Consider the following 9,792-nt stretch of genomic DNA (forward strand, 5'->3'; position numbering starts at 1 on the left):
GGGACCTTATATAGGCAGGTGTGTGCCTTTCCAAATCAAATCCAAATCAAATCACATTTATTTGTCACATACACATGGTTAGCAGATGTTAATACGAGTGCAGCGAAATGCTTGTTTTTCTAGTTCCGACCATGCAGTAATATCTAACAAGTAATCTAACCATTTCACAACAACTACCTTATACACACAAGTGTAAAGGAATGAATATGAATATGTACATAAAAATATATGAATGAGCGATGGCCGAACGGCAGAGGCAAGATGCAGCACATGGTATATAAATCATGTCCAATCAACTGAATTTCCCATAGGTGGACTCCAAGTTATTAAAACATCTCAAGGATGATCAATGGAAACAGGATGCACCTGAGCTCAATTTAGAGTAGGGTTTGAATACTTCTGTAAATAAGTTGTTTTTTTTACATTTGCTAAAAAAATAATATTTAAAAACTGTTTTTGTTTTGTCATTATGGGGGTATTGTGTGTAGATTGATGAGGAACAATATAATTTAATCAATTTTAGAATAAGGCTGTAACGTAACAAAATGTGGAAAAGGGGAAGGGGTCTGAATACTTTCCGAATGCACTGTACATGAATTCTATGCTGCTACCATTACACATGCCGCAATGATTTTCCATTGAACAGGTTAATATACAAAAGCAAAAAAATTACGCAAAAAACTCATTGCGGCCAGGCGTCCTGCCTTTAGACTACAAATGCAAAGCTGCCCATTTCTTTGCAAGGATATAAAAGACGCTTCAAAGGAAAACAGAGATGACTGTATTCAAATATAAATACAGTATAGGTTACATAAGCATATATATTTGAAGGATATTTGTATGCTACGGTGTGTAATTTTTGCACTCAGTGACCAGTTTATTAGGTACACCACCCCGTTCATGAAATGGTTCGCTCCTGCACACAGTGAGTCACATGGCCGTGGCCTGCTATATAAATCAGGCAGACCGGCATCGGGGCATTCAGTGACTATTCGATTGAATGTAAGAATGGGCAAAACTAGAGACCTAGGAGAAGGAGTGTGGTATGATCGTCTGGAACCAGGCGTGCTAGTTCCAATATCTCAGAAACAGCTGGCCTGCTGAGCTTTTCACGCACGACAGTGTCTCGGATTTACCGAGAATGGTGCGGAAAACAAAAATATCCAGTCAGTGGCAGTCCTCTGGGTGAAAACAGCTAGTTGATGAGAGGTCGAAGGAGAATGGCAAGAATCGCGCAAGCTAAGAGGTGTCCCACAAACTGGCAAATAACGGGGCAGTACAACAGTGTTGTGTAGAACAGCATCTCGGAATGCAGAACTCGTCGGTCCTTGTCATGGATGGGCTATTGCAGCAGAAGACCACACTTGGTTCAACTCCTATCAGCTAAAAACAAGAAGAAGAGGCATCAGTGAGCACGTGATCACCAACACTCGACAATTGAGGAGTGAAAAAAACATTGCTTGATTCGACGAATCCCGGTTCCTGTTGCGTCACGCTGATGGTAAAGTCAGGATTTGGCATAAACACCATGAGTCAATGGCCCCATCCTGCCTGGAGTCAACAGTACAGGCACATTAGGTCCCTTGATACCAATTAAGCAATGTTTGAATGGCACACCTTGTAGAATCCATGCCCCAAAGAATTCAAGCTATATAATGGCGCCGGAGGAGATGGATACCGTTTAACGGTCTCCTAACCAATTGTACTATTGTGTGTATTTTTTTCGAGTTATTTGTTACTTATTTTGTAGATAATGTTTCTGCCACCGTCTCTTATGACCAAAAAGAGCTCCTAGATATCAGGGCAACGATTACTCACCTCGTAATGGAAGAAGATTTTTTCTTTAACAAGTCAGACTCAAAGGATTTACTTCAAACACCCGACAAGGCCCAAATCCCCGTGATTCGCATGAGAAAGACACAGAGATATAGGGGACGTAAGTCGGGGTGCCTTGTAAAGATCCTACGACGAGTGGATAATCTGCCTCAACCATCAGTACTATTAGCTAACGTACAATCATTGGATAACAAAATAGACAAGGTAGCCTGAGGAGCATCTCATGGTAAGCTGTATACCACATTATTTACTAAAAGAGTTTTCATCTATATTCTTCTTAGCTATCTATTTACCACCACAAACCGATGCTGGCACTAGGACCTCACTCAATGAGCTGCATACGGCCATAAACAAACAGGAAAACGCTCATCCAGAGGTGGCGCTCCTAGTGGCCGGGGACTTTAATGCAGGGAAACTTAAATTAATTTTGCCTAATTTCTACCAGCATGTTAAATGTGCAACCAGAGGGAGAAAAAAACCTCTAGACCACTTTTACTCCAGACACATACAAAGATCTCCCTCGTCCTCTATTTGATAAATCTGACCATAACTCTATCATTCTGATTCCTGCTTACAAGCAAAAATTAAGCAGGAAGCACCAGTGACTCAGTCAATAAAAAAAGTGATCAGATGAAGCAGGTGCTAAGCTACAGGACTGTTTTGCTAGCACAGACTGGAATATGCTACAGGATTCTTCCGATGGTATTGAGGAGTACACCATATCAGTCACTGGCTTCATCAATAAGTGCATTGATGACGTTGTCCCCACAGTGACTGTACGTACATACCCCGACCAGAAGCCATGTATTACAAGCAACATCTGCACTGAGCTAAAGGATAGCCCGGAAGCTAACCCAGAAGCTTTTAAGAAATCCGGCTATGCCCTCCGACGAACCATCAAACAGGCAAAGCGTCAATACAGGACTAAGATTTAATCGTACAACACCGGCTCCGACGCTCTTCGGATGTGGCAGGGCTTGCAAACTATTACAGACTACAAAGGAAAGCACAGCCATGAGCTCCCAGTGCCACGAGCCTACGGGACCTGCTAAATTACTTCTATGCTTGCTTCGAGGCCAGCAACAGTAAAGCATGCATGCATGAGAGCATCAGCTACCGGACGACTGTGATCACGCTCTCCATAGCTGATGTGAGCAAGACCTTTAAACAGGTCAACATTCACAAGGCCACAGGGTCAGATGGATTACCAGGACGTGTACTCTGAGCATGCCCTGACCAACGGGCAAGTGTCTTCACTGACATTTTCGACCTGTCCCTGACTGAGTCTGTAACACCAACATGTTGTTTCAAGCAGACCACCATAGTCCCTGTGCCCAAGAACACTAAGGAAACCTGCCTAAATGACTACCTGTAGCATTCACGTCTGTAGCCATGAATTGCTTTCAAAGGCTGGTCAACACTCCAATTTGCATACCGCTACAACAGATGATGCAATCTATATTGCACACCACACTGCCCTTTCCCACCTGGACAAAAGGAACACCAATGTGAGGATGCTATTCATTGACTACAGCTTAGTGTTCAACACCATAGTGCCCTCAAAGCACATCACTAAGCTAAGGACCCTGGGACGAAACACCTCCCTCTGCAACTGGATCCTGGACTTCCTGACGGGCCGCTCCCAGGTGGTAAGGGTACGTAACAACACATCCACCATGCTGATCCTCAACACAGGGGTCCCTCAGGGGTGCGTTCTCAGTCCCCTCCTGTACTCCCTGTTCACTCATGACTGCATGGCCAGGCACGACTCTAATACCATCATTAAGTTTGCCGGACGACAACCGTGATAGGCCTGATCACCGACAAGGACGAGACAGCCTATAGGGATGAGGCCAGAGACCTGGCTGTGTGATGCCAGAACAACAATCTTTCCCTCAAAGTGATCAAGACTAAGGAGATGATTGTGGACTACAGGAAAAGGAGGACCGAACACAACATTCTCATCGACAGGGCTGTAGTGGAGCAGGTTGAGAGCTTCAAGTTCCTTGGTGTCAATGTCACCAACAAACTATCCTGGTCCAAACATACCAAGACAGTCATGAAGAGGCAACGCCTATTCCCCCTCATGAGAATGAAAAGATTTGGCATGGGTCCTCAGATCCTCAAAAAGTTCTACAGCTGCACCTGAGCAGCTGGTTGCATCACTGCCTGGTATGGCAACTGCTCAGCATCTGACCGCAAGGCGCTACAGAGGGTAGTGCTTAAGGTCCCAATGCAAAGTGCCAATGCATCACACCTAAAAGTGAGAAAATAACTATTGTTCAGCTGAAAAACAAATGAAAATAAAGTTGTGTGAGTCATAAGGGTTAATCTTATAAGCAATCGTAAGTGCATTATAAATGGTTTATAACTGGAGGTAAATATTGTCTCATTATTTGGTTAACACTTGACCAGTTATTGCACTATTATGACCAATGCAATAACAGTATATTAATGGATTTACAAATTATTAAATAATCATTAATATCATTATAACCCCTTTACAAATGCAGCCTTATTGTAAATTGTTACCCATATATTAAACAATCCCTTGAAAATGGCATGTAGTTGTCAATGATTTTAGCGGAGCTGAGGTTCTCTTTGCCCCCCAGCAGCCAAATCGAACATATTTTTATTGAAAACAATATATTCCGACTGTGGCTGCGGTTGTGTGAAATATGTTAAAGGAGCATACTTCCTGTAGAATCTGTCCATTCATTACCCTCTCCTGCCTTATCTGTATCTCATATTCTGTCTGTGCCGACCGCGTTGCTAGGGTCCGGAGGGTGTGGTGTGGTTAGTTACCAACAGACAGAGTTGGCTTTGTTTGGTGTGTGTGTGTTACTGCTCGCGTGCACACCTTTGACAGCGCCCTCAGAAGGACGGTTGACAGTCATTGTGAATCCTGGGAGAAATTAACCTGCTGCTTGCGCGACCTTATCTAAGGAGTGGCTAATTTAAAGCTGCATCATTAGACAATGCTGAATGACGCACTAAAGCACACAGAGAGAGGGAGAGAGGGAGAGAGAGAGAGAGAGAGAGAGAGAGAGAGAGAGAGAGAGAGAGAGAGAGAGAGAGAGAGAGAGAGAGAGAGAGAGAGAGAGAGAGAGAGAGAGAGAGAGAGAGAGAGAGAGAGAGAGAGAGATTCACTGGCATGTCAGGTCAGGTTCACTTCACAGTGGTTTCGTGTTGTAAGACATTACTGGAACACACCTTTGTCTAATGAATCACTTCGTAAAAAGGGTACACTGTATAATACACTTCACCCATGAGAGTCAATAGACTACATCAGTAGTGTGTCACACCTCCTACACAGTGTATTTATCATGAAAATCCCATTCGTCACAGAAACACGACATGACCAAAACTCTGCTCTGCTCGAACACCGCCTTCCAAAATCATGGGCTTGGTCCCCCCTTTTGCTGCTATAACAGCCTCCACTTTTCTGGGAAGGCTTTCCACTAGATGTTGGAACATTGCTGCAGGGACTTGCTTCCATTCAGCCACAAGAGCATTAGTGAGGTCAGGCACTGATGTTGGGCAACTAGGCCTGGCTCACAGTCGGCGTTCCAATTCATCCCAAAAGTTGTTTGATGGGGTTGAGGTCAGGGCTCTGTGCAGGCCAGTCAAATTCTTCCACACCGATCTCGACAAACCATTTCTGTATGGACTTCGCTTTGTGAACAGGGGCAGTTCCATGCTGAAACCTGGAAAGGGCCTTCCAAGCTGTTGCCACAAAGTTGGAAGCACAGAATAATCTAGAATGTCATTGCACGCTTTAAAGTTAAGTTTTCCCTTCACTGGAACAAAGGGGCCTAGCCCGAACCATGAAAAACAGCCCCAGACCAGTCGGACTGCCAGATGGCGAAGCGTGAATTTTTACTCCAGAAAACGCGTTTCCAATGCTACAGAGTCCAACGGTCGGCAAGCTTTACACCACTCCAGCCGATGCTTGGCATTGCGCACGGTGATCTTAGGTTTGTGTGCTGCACGGGCTTGAAAACCCATTTCATGAAGCTCCCGACTAACAGTTGTGCTGACGTTGCTTCCAGGGGCAGTTTGGAAACTAGAAGATTTCGTTGTTGTTCCTACACGCTCCGAGCAACATTGTTGCTCCTACACGTTTCCACTTCACAATAACATTACTTACAGTTGACCGGGGCAGCTCTCAGAAATTTGACGAACTGACTTGTTGGAAAGGTTGCATCTTATAAGGGTTCATTAAGGTCATTCTACTGCCAATGTGTGGCTATGGAGATTGCATGGCGGTGTGCCCAATTTTATACACCTGTCAACTACGGGTGTGCCTGAAATAGCACAATCCACTCATTTGAAGGGGTGTCCACATACTTTTGTATATATAGTGTATGTGTTGGTGTTTCTCCATGCTACGTCCGCTGCCATGGTGAATGTGTTTAAGCGGACGGTCTCTACCTCCCGCCACCTCCCTGAGACACACCTGTGTGAAAACTGAACAGGTTGTTCGACATACCGCATGCACCTCTGCCCAGTAAGAAGATGAGGAGGAGAACAACACAGAAACTGTAAACAAACACACCTTTTTTTTTGGTATTTTCTATTACCTATATAATTATTAACACTGCATTGTTAGGAGAGCTCTTAATAAATTATTTCACTGTATTGTTTCACGCAAATGTTTTGCATGTCAGCAATCAAGCTTTCAAAATATATAACTTTCAAATGACAGAAACTTCATACGATGGAAAATGCATCATACCGGCTGTTATTTACTTTCAAAACTTGATTACTGACATGCAAAACATTTTGGAACTTTATCAAATGGACTAATGACACAAATACCAAAAGATAGTTTTGGGGTGGAATTTCCCTTTAAGGCAGTGCAAGGCAGAACTGAGTCAGACATATAATCTTTCTCTTTACAGAGACATAACTCATTCACTGTCAGCGCTGAGATAGATAGATAGATCGATCAATAGATAGATGATAGAAAGAGTTGAAGTCGGAAGTTTGGCTTTTAATCAATGACACCTTTGTTTTATGTGCAATTATGCAGAATGAAAAAGATAAAGATGCTATACCTTTGTGTATGTATGTATGTACAGTTGAAGTCAGAAGTTTACATACACTTAGCTTGGAGTCATTAAAACACGTTTTTCAACCATTCCACAAGTGTATTGTTAACAAACTATAGTCGGATAGGACATCTACTTTGTGCATGACACAGTAATTTTTCCAACAATTGTTTACAGACAGACTATTTCACTTATAATTCACAGTATCAAAATTCCAGTGGGTCAGAAGTTTACATACACTAAGTTGACTGTGCCTTTAAACAGCTTGGAAAATTCCAGAAAATGATGTCATGGCTTTAGAAGCTTCTGATAGGCAATTGACGTCATTTGAGCCAATTGGAGGTGTACCTGTGGATGTATTTCTAGGCCTACTGTCAAACTCAGTGCCTCGTTGCTTGACATCATGGGAAAATCAAAAGAAATCAGCCAAGACCTCAGAAAAAAAATTGTAGACCCCCACAAGTCTGGTTCATCCTTGGGAGCAATTTCCTAATGCCTGAAGGTACCACGTTCATCTGTACAAGCAATAGTACGCAAGTATAAACACCATGGGACCACGTAGCCATCATACCGCTCAGGAAGCAGACGCGTTCTGTCTCCTAGAGATGAACCTAATTTGCTGCGAAAAGTGCAAATCAATCTCAGAACAACAACATAGGACTTGTGATGATGCTGGAGGAAACAGGTACAAAAGTATCTATATCCACAGTAAAAACGAGTCCTATATCGACATAACCTGAAAGGCCGCTTAGCAAGGAAGAAGCCACTGCTCCAAAACCACCATAAAAAAGACAGATTACAGTTTACATTACAACTGCACATGGGGACAAAGATCGTACTTTTTGGAGAAATGTCCACTGATCTCATGAAGCAAAAATAGAACTGTTTGGCCATAAGGACCATTGTTATTTTTGGAGGAAAAAGGGGGATGCTTACTTGCCGAAGAACATCATCCCAACCTTGAAGCACGGGGGTGGCAGCATCATGTCATGAGGTAGGAAAATGATGTGGATATATATATATATATATATTGAAGCAACATCTCAAGACACCAGTCAGGAAGTTAAGGCTTGGTCACAAATGGGTCTTCCAAATGGACAATGACCCCAAGTATACTTCCAAAGTTGTGGCAAAATGGCTTAAGGACAACAAAGTCAAGGTATTGGTGTGGCCATCACAAAGCCTTGACCTCAATCCTATAGAAAATGTGTGGACAGAGCTGAAAAAGCGTGTGCGAGCAAGGAGGCCTACAAACCTTACTCAGTTACACCAGCTCTGTCAGGAGGATTGGGCCAAAATTCACCCAATTTATTGTGGGAATCTTGTGGAAGGCTACCTGAAACGTTTGACTCAAGTTAAACAATTTAAAGGCAATGCTACCAAATACTAATTGAGTGTATTTAAACTTCTGACCCACTTTGAAAGAAATCAAATCTGAAATAAATAATTCTCTCTACTATTATTCTGACATTTCACATTCTTAAAATAAAGTGGCGATCCTAACTGACCTAAGACAGGGAATTTTTACTAGGATTAAATGTCAGTAATTGTGAAAAACTGAGTTTAAATGTATTTGGCTAAGGTGTATGTAAACTTCCGACTTCAACTGTAGATACATACACGTTCACCCCAGTCACGCACTCAAGCACGCACACACACACACATACACTTGCCCAAGGAAGTATCTATCTAAAGTCTGTTAGGAGAAAGGCTAATCTCTGTTCAAAGTTAGTCTCATAATGATCCAGTCACAGATCAGTCATAGACAGCAAAAAAAATATTTTCAATAGTCAATAGACAAAAAATGTATTATTATATTGTCATCGGTATGTAAATATGTGTAATCCGTGTATCATATGTAGCAGCACTTACTTGACCTTGACTCTAGTGGATGTGTCTTGGAGGTCTCCTGAGCGAAAGAGCTGTGCCTCTTTTAGTCTGAGGAAGACTATAACATTATCCTGTAGAGAAGCAGACAGTCAGGACTGAGAGACTGATAGGTAGAGAGGTGTGTCCACCTTCAGTCACCGTCAATAATCACTCAGGAATTCTCTGGCAGATGTGACACGCAACAGTTGGACACTTCACTGCTGCATCCAAAGTTCATACCACCGGGAAGAACTGAGAAATGGGCAGGTAGGAGCGTGTGTGCGTAGCAAATAGAGAGTGACAATGCAGAACACACAAACACAGGTCGGCAGGGGCTAGGCAGCAGCGAATTAACAGCTCCAAAACTACCTGTGGGAGTGTGTGGGCCGGTCAAAGGGGCAGGCTTTTTGGAACTAAGAAGAATGACATCAGAGCTACATTCTAGTCCCACCCCCCACCAGCCCCAGTCATGCAAAGCAGAGCTGCCACCTAGTGAGTGTAGTCTACAACCTGTAACACACTTTCTCTCACACTTCTCTCCCTCTCCTCCCATGCTGTAGAATACCTGTGGAATCTCAGGGGTGGATGATTCTTTTGAAAACATGCGGTTGCCATGTAACAAGAGGTCAGGTGACTGAAACTAACAGCCAAATATTCCCTGTGACTTACTATTAGGGAGTGGAGAAAATATTATATTTCTGGATTCAAATAAAGAGACTCTTCGATTTGGAATTAACAACAATACAGCTCTGCGTAGATTCAGATAACCGCTAACCCTAACCATAACCCCTAACCCTAACCATAACCCATAACCCGAACCCCCCCTAACCATAATCCCTAACCCTAACCCCTAAACCTAACCCCTAACCATAACCCCCACTAACCCTAACACCCCCTAACCATAACCCCTAACCCGAACCCCCCCTAACCATAACCCCTAACCCCTAACCATAACCCCTAAACCTAACCCTAACCCCCACTAACCCCTAACCCCCACTAACCCTAACACTAACCCAAGCATCTGAGTTCTGTA

The 9,792-nt window shown here is 43.2% G+C and overlaps 1 protein-coding gene across 8 annotated transcripts in view; it reads right to left on the minus strand.

Moving 5' to 3' along the window:
• The window catches only part of LOC139380074 (LIM domain 7a), a 92,979-nt gene extending 83,950 nt beyond the window's left edge, over positions 1 to 9,029 (minus strand). For 3 of the 8 annotated variants that reach the window (XM_071122541.1, XM_071122538.1, XM_071122537.1), the window contains exon 1: positions 8,763 to 9,028. The gene's annotated coding sequence lies outside the window, so the exon portion shown is untranslated. Of the gene's footprint in view, positions 1 to 8,762 lie in introns of all 8 variants that reach the window. The other 5 variants (XM_071122539.1, XM_071122543.1, XM_071122542.1 and 2 more) reach the window with 3 other exon arrangements.
• Between the last annotated feature and the right edge of the window lie 763 nt (positions 9,030 to 9,792).

The sequence above is a fragment of the Oncorhynchus clarkii genome, chromosome 22 (genome assembly GCF_045791955.1).
Source record: "Oncorhynchus clarkii lewisi isolate Uvic-CL-2024 chromosome 22, UVic_Ocla_1.0, whole genome shotgun sequence".
NCBI lineage: Eukaryota > Metazoa > Chordata > Actinopteri > Salmoniformes > Salmonidae > Oncorhynchus > Oncorhynchus clarkii.